This window comes from Octopus bimaculoides, chromosome 1 (assembly GCF_001194135.2).
Source record: "Octopus bimaculoides isolate UCB-OBI-ISO-001 chromosome 1, ASM119413v2, whole genome shotgun sequence".
In the NCBI taxonomy this organism is placed as follows: Eukaryota; Metazoa; Mollusca; class Cephalopoda; order Octopoda; family Octopodidae; genus Octopus; species Octopus bimaculoides.
Window position 1 is genome coordinate 125,562,223 of NC_068981.1, and position 11,113 is coordinate 125,573,335.

Genomic DNA, 11,113 nt, shown 5'->3' on the forward strand with positions numbered 1-11,113 from the left:
CAGAATGTGTGTGCCTATATATAGAGAGAGAGTAAAAAAGAGAGACAGAGACGGGCAGAAACAAGGAAAATGCCTCTTGTATTTAAATACTATGCAAATATTCTTTTAAAATACTTTTCATCTAATTTTTCCAAAATTTAATTGTTTTCCATACTTACAGTTGAAAAAGTTTCAATGGCCGAAACCGGTACTGAAATGTTTTTTTTATAAAATTATTTCAGCATTTTCTACCTTGACTTTTTTCCATATATATATATATATATATATATATACACACACACATACATACATATACGTATGCATGTCCTATCTCATTCTTTCTCTGATGGAATAGACTGCCACAATAACGTAGGCTACCGATTGATTGTATAGAAATACACTACCTGCACATCTATTCGTGAAACAGCTGTAAGAGACTATCTATCTGTATACCTTCTTCTCATCTAGCTTTGGATTTTACCTACAATATCCAGTTTCACATAATGTCAATAATTTGGTCTTACCGTATTCCAGAGGAATACTAGCATATACCATAACCATTATAAACATTCCTCAACTGATCTTGTAGTCTAATCTTTCGCAACGTTCAATATAAATGTCATGATTTGACTTGATACCAGCTGTTTACTTGTTTTATCTTTATTGTGGGGAAGGGGGTTGTATCGATGTATGGGTGGATAGACGGATGGGCGCAAGCTTAGTTGTATGGCAAAAGCTTGTTTCTCAACCATGCTGTCTCGGGTTCAGTCCCACCGCGCGACACCTTGGGCAAGTGTCTTCTACTATAGTGCTGGGCCGATCAACTGATCAAACAGACTCAAAAGAAGTTAGTGTTGATCTGTGTTGGCAAACAAGTCGGCTCGTGTGAAGTTTTCAAAATTCCTCTCCACACCCTCGGAAAAATTTTTCCACGACAAATTCTGGTATAATCGTAATCTACACCATCTGAAACATATTTGTAGAACATTTCATTTAAAAATATCCATTTTTCTAAAAGTTATGAGGAAACAAAGCCGGTAGAGGGGGACACACTTGTGTAGGTATGTCGCAATCATACACACACATATATATTCTTTTTTGGAACGGTGGAACACAAAGCAGATAAAGCTATAAATAATAACGTGTAAATATTGGGTTAAAAACCCTTTGCATATAAAAAAAAATGTCGAAGGCTACTCGCGGAATGTCAACAAATATATATCTTTAAAAATGCATATATATTGTGGGGTGGGGGGCGCACACTTCGAAGGACGAGAAGAAATATCTGACTTGGAAACATGAAAGGGTTGGTCGACAGGAAGAGTATCCGGCCGAAGAAAATCGAGCTCAACCTATGACCGATGCAAGCATGGAAAAATGAATATTGAAAAGATGATGTATGTCTGTCTTTATGTATGTACGTATAAGCAAATGTGTTGTATGTGGGTGTGTATGTACAACACAGAAAATTGTTTAAAAAACTATATAGAAGTACCGATATGTTTTCTGTTACAAGCAGCTTTAACCTATTACGGACTACATGTGTTAGCCACGGGTAAACACTGTTTAAGCAAGCCTATGTTCAACCTTGATAATCCCGTCTAGTTTATGGTGGAAAATCTTGTTTAACATATATTTATTTATGATGTAGGGTGTGAATGGAAGGAGATTTCTTTGCTATTTCTAGCCGGTGAGGCAACATACATTTTCTTCATTAGGACTAGTATAGTCGGATTGGTAAGTTTTTAGCTAAGGGAATTTTAATCTACACTCGGTTTAAGTTAGGTTGAAAACTGTCACAGCTTCTCATAATTCGTACGCAATCTACATCCAAAAAAAAAAAACAGGAGGTAAAAAAAATTCCGACCCAATCCCAATAATGCAAAAAATAATTAAATTACTTATCATTAATATTATAAAATAATTATGCTTATCATGAATGAATATTTTTTGAAAGTGGGCGGGAAAGAAATGTTTTTTTTTTAATTTTCTATAATCAACACATACGAGATGTAGAGGGAAGTAGCAGTAGTATTTAACAAAGCCTGATATTTCATAATTAAAATAAAATAAAAAGATATCTCTTTATTTCGTGTACGGGTTGGTAAGCTCTTTTTGTTAATAGTGTTAATTATCTACGACAATCTGTCTGCTGCTATTCCGAACGAAAACAATTAAACATTCTCTCACTACTCTCAGCGTGCCTACATACGCATGTCTATACGTATGTTTATACACACGCAACACAAATACACGCTGCTTCCACCACCGTCAAAGCAAGTGTCAGTCTCCAGAACCTTTCATAGAGATGTATAAATAAACAGCATTTTATTTTAACCTGAAACTATTTTTAAAGATTTAGCGATAGCTTGAAAGATGAGCAACATCCCTACCTTTATAGCCACGTATATCCTATTTTGTAAGAACATGAAGAAAATAACAGCAGAAACTTTAGAGCAGTGTAATCAGAAAGAGCTTCCGGTATCCAAGGAGCTGAAAGTTAATGGTTTTGATTGGCAAATAATACTTACGGAAGACGAAAAGTGTAGTAAAATATAGTTGATAAAATATATTAATTTCTTATTTATTTCATATACATATGCTTAAAGAAACATTATTGTTTGTCAACAATGTATTTCTTAGATGGAATTAAAATTGCATTTATCGTGTCTTTGGCGTATGCAGCCAAATAAAGCTCCTTAGTAATATAGACAAAAAAATTACTTTATCATCACTAAATGATGAAGGCTGTTTCCATTAATATATATATTTGGTAACTCACTTTGACACAACTCATGCACAGTTATTGCCACCGATTATAATACAGAATTGTGTTTTCTATTTTTAAAAAATAATAACGACACTCAAATGCTTGCTCATACAGAATGTTCAATATAGTTAACAGTTTGAGGCCTGTTCATAAATTTTGGTATTCATTTTATTTCATTGTTATTCTGCTTACATACCAGAGTATGATTTCACAGAAACAATGTTTCATCCTTCTATATTCTGAGTCAAAATGTTATCAAATTTAACTTTGTTTCATGTGTCAATGAAAAATGTACTGGAGTTGATTACAGCACGGAATTTACTTAGAGCCATTAACTTTTTCCTCATTTTTGTTGTGTTTTGTTAGATCAGCCCTGAAAGACGTATGACCAGTCATTCTACCTGTGACCATCACTGTCCTTATATATATATATTTTTTTTTTTAGTACATATAAGATTACAATGACCTGTGTGTAATTTCCTTTTTTCAGATAGTAGGGAAATAGGGTGTGATTTGAAAGAGAGTTGGCTGCTATTTTATCATTTAGAGTAGGGTTTCTCAAGCTGAGTTATGCATACTTGTAGGGTTACACAAAAAAATTACATGGCTGTGTAAGTTTTACAGCAATGTTTATAATCAAAAGCAAATTTTGTTCAACATTGTCAAATGTGAATAATATGTGAATATGACTCTCTGAAATTGTACTTGGAATTGAGTTACTTGTTAGAAAGAGCTTAACTTATCCAGCTCATTGAAAATGTAACATTAAATTTAATGAATTTTGTTTGTTACATAGGTACAAGGTTAAAAATTTAGGAAGGGGTAACAGTCAATTATATCAACTAGTGTACTTAACTGATACTTAATTTTATCAACCCTAGAAGGATGGACGGCAAAGTTGACCGCTGTGGGATTTATAACAAATAATATATGTCAGGTATCTTTTTTATGGTATTCCAACCATTTTACACTATATTCTTCACATAGAGTATGCCAACACTGCTGTGTATGACAGTATAGCAGAAGAAAAATAATTGAAAACCACTGATACAGAGTGTCTTGTGTATTTATAGCTGTTATTATGTAACTCAAACTCAATCCAAATCAAACGGATTAATGATGAAAGGTGGTTCAGCTGTGAACATCCAGATGTTTTAGCAAATTTTTAACTTTACAAAAAAAGAAAGAGAGATCTACATATTAACTTAGTTGTTGGAGTAAACAAGTCAACTTTTATATTTTACTTGTTTTAGTCATTATACAGCAGCCATGCTGGGGTACAGCCTTTAAGGGCTTAGTCAAACAAATTGATCTCAGTACTTATTTTTTAAGCCAGGTATTATTATTCTACCAGTCCATTTTGCCAAACCACTAAGTTATTGAAATGTAAACAAGCCAGTTGTCAAGTAGTGGTCAGGACAAAAACAAAAGCACACACACATATATACAGGTTGCAAATTTTGGCACAAGGTCAGCAGTTTCAGGGAAGGGGCTAAGGCAATTAAATTGACCCCCAGTGCTCAACGGGTACATATTTTATCAACCCTGAAAGGATGAATGGCAAAGTTGACCATGACGGCATTTGAACTGAAAACATAAAGATAGACGAAATGAAACTAGAAAGGGCTTCTACACACTTTTCTCTTTACCAATTTCACTAATAAGGCATTGGTTACAGTAGAAAACACTTACTCAAAGTGCCATACAACAGGACTGAACTTAAGACCGCATAGTTTTAAAGTGAGATTCATAACCACGCAACCTTGCCTGTGGCTGTCAAATTTTTTTTTTTTTTTTTTTTGCAGTATTTGAAGTTCATCACCACTTGGAAAAATAGTAGTATTTATTGAAACAAAATAGCTTAAGCTATTATTCAATAAGTAGAAACATTTCTTTTGAACAAGCTTAATGCTGAGGAGGGTACAGTCATTACAAGAACTTTGTTTTTAAAATGTTTATCAACCCCTTCAACTACCAAAGACTACAAGAAAAGTCAGTGCATAAAGGATTATCTTATTCAATATGCCTTTCCTTCCTTCCTAAGGCAGTGACATGTGATTTTGCTGGGTGTAGGGATTAATAGGTTGATGACGTAAAAAACTACCTTGTTAAGTTCTTGTAATTCCTCTGCTGACTTGAATATTACAGGCATAGGTGTGGCTATGAGATTAAGAAGCTTGCTATGCAGTCACATGGTTTTGAGTTCAGACCCACTGCACATGACCTTGGGCATGCGTCTTCTACAGCCCCAGGCCAACCAATGCTTTTTGAGGGAAACTGGTGAATAGAAACTATGTGGAAGCTTGTTGCATGTGTATATATGTATGTATGTATGTATTTGTGTGTGTGCAGCTTTGAGTGATTATTGTCTAACACAGGGGTTTTCAAATTTTTTGACTTGCGGACCCTTATAAACGCTTATGAAATTTATACATAAATATTTGCTTGAAATAACATTTTTACATTTATTTATTTAACAGTATTTAACAAATAGGTTTATTGTCAATTAAAAGATTTCGATTAAGAAACATATATAAAATCAAATTGCCCATAAAAAGTATTTGCTGTCTGCGGAGCCCCTGTCTTGTCCTTGTGGACCCCCTGTAGTCCGCGGACCACAGTTTGAAAACCCCTGGTCTAACACTCGTGAACATGCTTACCAAATCAAAAAACAACACAGCACCCATCGCTTGCAGAAACATTTTTTTTACACTCGGAATTGTTGAAGCATGGAAAAAACTATCCGCACCAGTTGTTAGTTGTCAGGACACTACATCCTTCAAAATGTCCATGCTTCCTGAAATTCACCAACAGTACATCCACTTTTTTTATAAATGACTCATTCACTGTTCATTTCCCCGTGCATTATTCTATGTACTATTCATACACTTTTGGCTACTTTTCTCAAGAATTGTAGTGCACCAGAGCACTGTACACAATAAGTTCGTTTATTATCCCCATAACTCAACAGTTGAGCAAAAACAAAAAAGACAATTGAATAAGTACCAGACTTAAAATATAAGTACTTGGGTCAATTTGTTAGAGTAAATCCTTCATGGTACTGCCCCAACATGGTGCAGTTCAATGACTGAAATAAGTAAAATATAAAAGATACAAGATAATATATGTATTCCCCTCAACTAAGATTAACATAAAGCTTGGTCAAAAGTAATACACTAGTTTAGCAAATAATAAATTTAATTATTTATCTTCTGTTACATTACTGATCAATTTTAAATCTTAACAGAACAGGAGGAGATACACTGAAGAGGTCACCAGATGACGAAAGATTTCAGACAAAGGTCAGTAAAATAAGAATGATAATAAAGCTGAAGTGAAGACCAAGTGCATAGTGCATTGGTTAATTGGCAAAAACATAACCATCTCCAAATATATCAATATCTGTTTCAACAAAAGAAAAACTGTTTTCCCAAGCAGTAGGACTGAACCTGAAGCCATGTAGTTTGGAAATAAACTTCCAAGTCTCACAACTATGCCTGCATCTGTCCACCTTAGTAATTTTTTCCTTCAAGTTCCTCCAGCCATTATCTTCTTTATACATGTTGTGAAAATGCAGCTGGAAAATTATAATTAACTTTTGTGTAACACTAGCCCTACAAAAGGTTGAGTATAATCAGGGCTGGATTAGTGGGGTCCCTGAGCCAATACATTTTGGATGCCACTATGAATTTGCTAATTTAAAACATAAGATAATTGAGAGAGCCCTATCAAATCTAGAGGCCCCAATACTTAAACAGGCCTCAGCTGGTTCAGAGAGAGTCAATTAAATTTAATGGCTTTTTAAATCTAAAAAGGTCCAATAAATCAAAAGAAGGCTCAATAATTTAAAAACAACCCTATTGAATTAATAGTATAAGCACAGGCATGGCTGTGTGGTAAGAAGCATGCTTCCCAACCACATGATTCCAGATTCAGTCTCACTAAATGACACTCTGGGCAAGTGTCTTCTACTGCAGCCTTGCATCAACTAAATCCTTGTGAGTGGATTTGGTAGACAGAAACTGAAAGAAGCCCATTATATATGTGTGTATGTGTTTTATTGTGTCTGTGTTTGTCCCCCACCACCGCTTAACAACTGGTGTTGGTGTGTTTACATTCCTATAGCTTAGCAGTTCGACAAAAAAACTAAATACTGGGTTCAATTCATTCAACTAAAATTTCTTCAAGGTGGTGCCCCAACATGGCCACAGTCTAATGACTGAAACAAGTAAAAGATAAATAAATAAAAATTACAAATTATTTGTTTGCTTTTAGTGTATTTTTCTGTTTTTGACTCCAGAACTTATCTGAGTTAAAGGGGCCCCTCAGCCATGGCCCATATTGGCCCTTATATAAATCTGACCCAGGGTATAATCAATCTTATTGATCTCAGCATATCATTGGCCCTTACTTTATAACCATGAATAAAAAATCTAAAAGTTGTAAGTAAAATGTTGTTGTTGGCACTCCGTCACTTACGACGTCGAGGGTTCCAGTTGATCTGATCAATGGAACAGCCTGCTCATGAAATTAATGTTCAAGTGGCTGAGCACTCCACAGACATGTATACCCTTAACGTAGTTCTCGGTGATATTCAGCATGACACAGTGTGACAAGGCTGGCCCTTTGAATTACAGGTACAACAGAAACAGGCAGTAAGAGTGAGAGAAAGTTGTGGTGGAAGAGTACAGCAGGGTTCGCCACCATCCCCTGCCGGAGCCTCGAGAAGCTTTAGGTGTTTTCGCTCAATAAACACTCACAACGCCCGGTCTGGGAATCGAAACCGCGAGTCCGCTGCCCTAACCACTGGGCCTTTGCGCCTCCACAAGTAAAATGTAAGAGAGCATTTAATCAGGGACTCTGCCTTTTCTCTCTCGAATTTTTCTTTTCTTTTTTTGTTTCTTCTCACTGCTTTTCTTGGGAAATGAATGAAACATAACATATTAAGAGGATGACAAAAGAAAAAAGATGACTGGATGAATTTAGACATGATTAAATATTGGAAGCATGAAAATATTTGCCTCGCAATTGCTACTAGGAAGACATGTCTGGAAAACCATTTTTGTTGTTATTTTTTTTGGTGGGGGGGTTATATTTTTATTTATCTTATTATTTTTGCAATATCCAGTGCAGGAATTCCTTACTAACTCCCTACACTACATTAAAGAGGGTGGTGGTGGTTGGATTTATGTAATATAATGGTAATGATGGTTCAGTGATGGCTATGACAATGATTCTGTGTTAGTTGGACTGGTAGTAAATGATAATCATAATGATGATGATGATGATTGGCAATTTAGTGGAAGAAATGATGCTGATGATGATGACGACAACAGCGACAACAATAATGATGATGTTGATTAGCAATAATAGTGGTATTAGCGATGATGATGATGATGATGGTTAACAATTAAAGTTGTACTAGCAATGATGATAAAGGCCATAACAGTGATGGGAGTGGTAGTGGTGGTGGTGGTGGTGGTAGTGGTGGTGCTGCTGCTGCTATTGATGATGATGATGATGATAATGGTTAGAGTAGTTATGAGGATGTTAGTGTTTCATTGATGATAATGTCTATGATGACTGAGTTGTTGCTGTTGTTGGGGTGGGGTGGATGCTTGGGAGTGATGATGATGATGATGGTGGTGGTGGTGGTGGTGGTGACGAAGAAAAGGAGGGAGATTTTTAAATATGTGTTAAATATGAAACACAGTAAACAAGGTTTATATTCTATGTAGCTAATTTTTATCATGATTAAATTCTTTGATTCGCCAGACATGACATGAAGTGATGTAGTTGTTAGGAAGTATGTATTATAAACATATATGCAGCAGATACATTTTCCTTCACCTCCTTAGACCTATAAATTAATGCTAAACTATGTCAGGTGCTGCATCAGAGGTGAAAGGTTGCATAGTTAAACAAACCATATTTGTGTTGCTTGTTCTATTAGATAGAAATGAAAGAAGTTATTTGTGTCGTTGTTAAATATCATACACTTATTTTTGTAGTCTTTCTTCCGTTTGGCAGCAATCCAAGTTGTATTATCTTTCAAGATAAATTTTATGTCGTCTTATTATTCAGTACCAGAATTTAAAAAAAAACAAGAATCACACAGTAGTAAAGTCAGTTATAATCCTTCTAAAATACACACAGATGCAACTATGTTCCATTTGTTTTACTTTGTAGTAAATGGTTATTACACTCTAGGTATCAAAGTATGTATTCACCCATCCACTTCATGGTCAGTTTGACTCTATACCACTGAATTAAAACTAGAACTTTGGAAAACAGAAAACAAACAGAAAAAGATTATCTTCACACAAACCTCAGGCAAAATTTTGTAAACATACATACCCAAGTTATACATTTTGAAAAACCTGCCTGTTTCCACTGTTTATAGAAATCTATAAAAAGATTTTTTTTTAAATTTAAGCTAAAACTTTTGAGAAATTACAAATATCATAAGCATGTTTATGTAGTCTTACTTATTACATTTTTTACTAGCATTTTACTATTTGTGGGATCAGATAATTCTACAAATATAAATATTTTCCCAAATTGTAAGAGTAGATTTTTCAAAGCTGATACCATCCATTTCAACTATTCAAATGAAAAGAAGATGTATTTCCAGCTGACTGCGATAGGATAAGTTAACAATAATCAAATCCAATTTTGTTATAGGTTAACACCTTTTACTTGCAGTGTCTTATTATTCAATCATTAAAAAAAATCTCTGCTTTTTTCCTACAAGGCCTAATTACAGTGAAAGAAAAGCAAAGAGACAAATTAAGAAATTATATCAGGAATGTATCTCAAGTGAATCCAGATACCAAGTATTTGGTAACTCAATACTGTTAAACAATTTTAGGAAAATGTAAGAGTACATTATCTGCTGCATCCTATCTTTATATAATGAGTATGGTGAAAGTTAAGGGAGGTTTGGCTGATATTTCTAGTAGGTACAGTGGTCATATAGAGATTCTCTTGTTGGCTCATGAGTTTTAGGCTTCAGTGATGACCACAGCAAAGTCACATGGTCAGAGAGCAGCTGTTGTTTCTTTTATGCACTTAAGTCAAGTGAATCCTAGAACAATGTTTGAGTTGGAAACAAAGATATAATGACAATGATATCATTATCATCCTCAATTTCTTATAATCACTTTATTTGCTGATAGGTTTAAGCAGGTGGTTATATAATGAAGTGAGATTACTTTTAGGAATTCCCCTTATATTCAGACCACAGTTCATGCAGACTTCAATTTGTTCAGTCTGCATTTGCTCATTAAGTGTCACACAAGAAAAGAAGATGTTTTGATGTTTCAAAATAATTAGAAACTAAACACACCAAATTCAGTGACAGATAAAGTCCAGACATAAAACTTTATTAGCTTTTTATTCTTCAATAACAATTGGTAAGCAGCTTATATTGGAGTGTTCACAAATTATTTTCACACTTTGATTTATTAATTTCTTATGTGCATATATGACGGACAATTACTGTGGAGTCAAGCTGCTGGACTACTGACCACATAGTCATAAGGGAGGGGGTTGAACATACTACTTTCATTGTATAGTACTCTTGGCATCAGTTTTCCCCAAATGAACAAAAAGAGACACAGCTCTCTACTTCATGCCTGAGTGGTCAGAAGTAGGAAGGTCATCAATCCTCAGGAACAACTGCTCCACCAAACAAATTATTCTACATTTAAGGATCCAGAGAAACAGGTGATGGTTTGTGGTTGTGGTTTACTTTCAGTTTTACTTTTGCTTGTTTTAGTCACTGGACTGTAGCCATGCTGGGGCACCACCTTGAAGAGTTTTAGTCAAATGAATCAAACCCAGTACTTATATTTTTAAGTCTGATATTTATGCTATCAGTCTCTATTGCCAAACCCCTAAGTTACAGAAACATAAACAAACTAATACTAGTTGTCAAATAGTGATGACAAGCACAAAGACCTACATACATGTATATATATATATATACTCTTTTACTCTTTTACTTGTTTCAGTCATTTGACTGTGGGCATGCTGGAGCACTGCCTTAAGTCAAGCATATCAACCCCAGGACTTATTCTTTGTAAGCCTAGTACTTATTCTATCGGTCTTCTTTGCTGAACCGCTAAGTTACAGGGACGTAAACACACCAGTATCGGTTGTCAAACACAGACACACAAACATATACACACACATACATATATACGACGGGCTTCTTTTAGTTTTCGTCTACCAAATCCACTCACAAGGCTTTGGTCAGCCCGAGGCTATAGTAGAAGACACTTGCCCAAGGTGCCACGCAGTGGGACTGAACTCGGAACCATGTGGTTGGTAAGCAAGCTACTTACCGCACAGCCACTCATG

The 11,113-nt window shown here is 35.0% G+C and overlaps 2 protein-coding genes across 4 annotated transcripts in view; one reads left to right on the forward strand and one right to left on the reverse strand.

Moving 5' to 3' along the window:
• LOC106873822 (glycosaminoglycan xylosylkinase) overlaps positions 1-3,316 on the reverse strand; it is a 419,531-nt gene extending 416,215 nt beyond the window's left edge. For both annotated transcript variants that reach the window (XM_052970093.1, XM_052970079.1), the window contains exon 1: positions 2,373-3,316. The gene's annotated coding sequence lies outside the window, so the exon portion shown is untranslated. The remainder of the gene's footprint in view (positions 1-2,372) is intronic.
• Positions 1-11,113, forward strand: part of LOC106878725 (potassium channel subfamily T member 2) — a 747,999-nt gene that overhangs the window by 308,128 nt on the left and 428,758 nt on the right. The gene's annotated exons all lie outside the window — the stretch shown is intronic.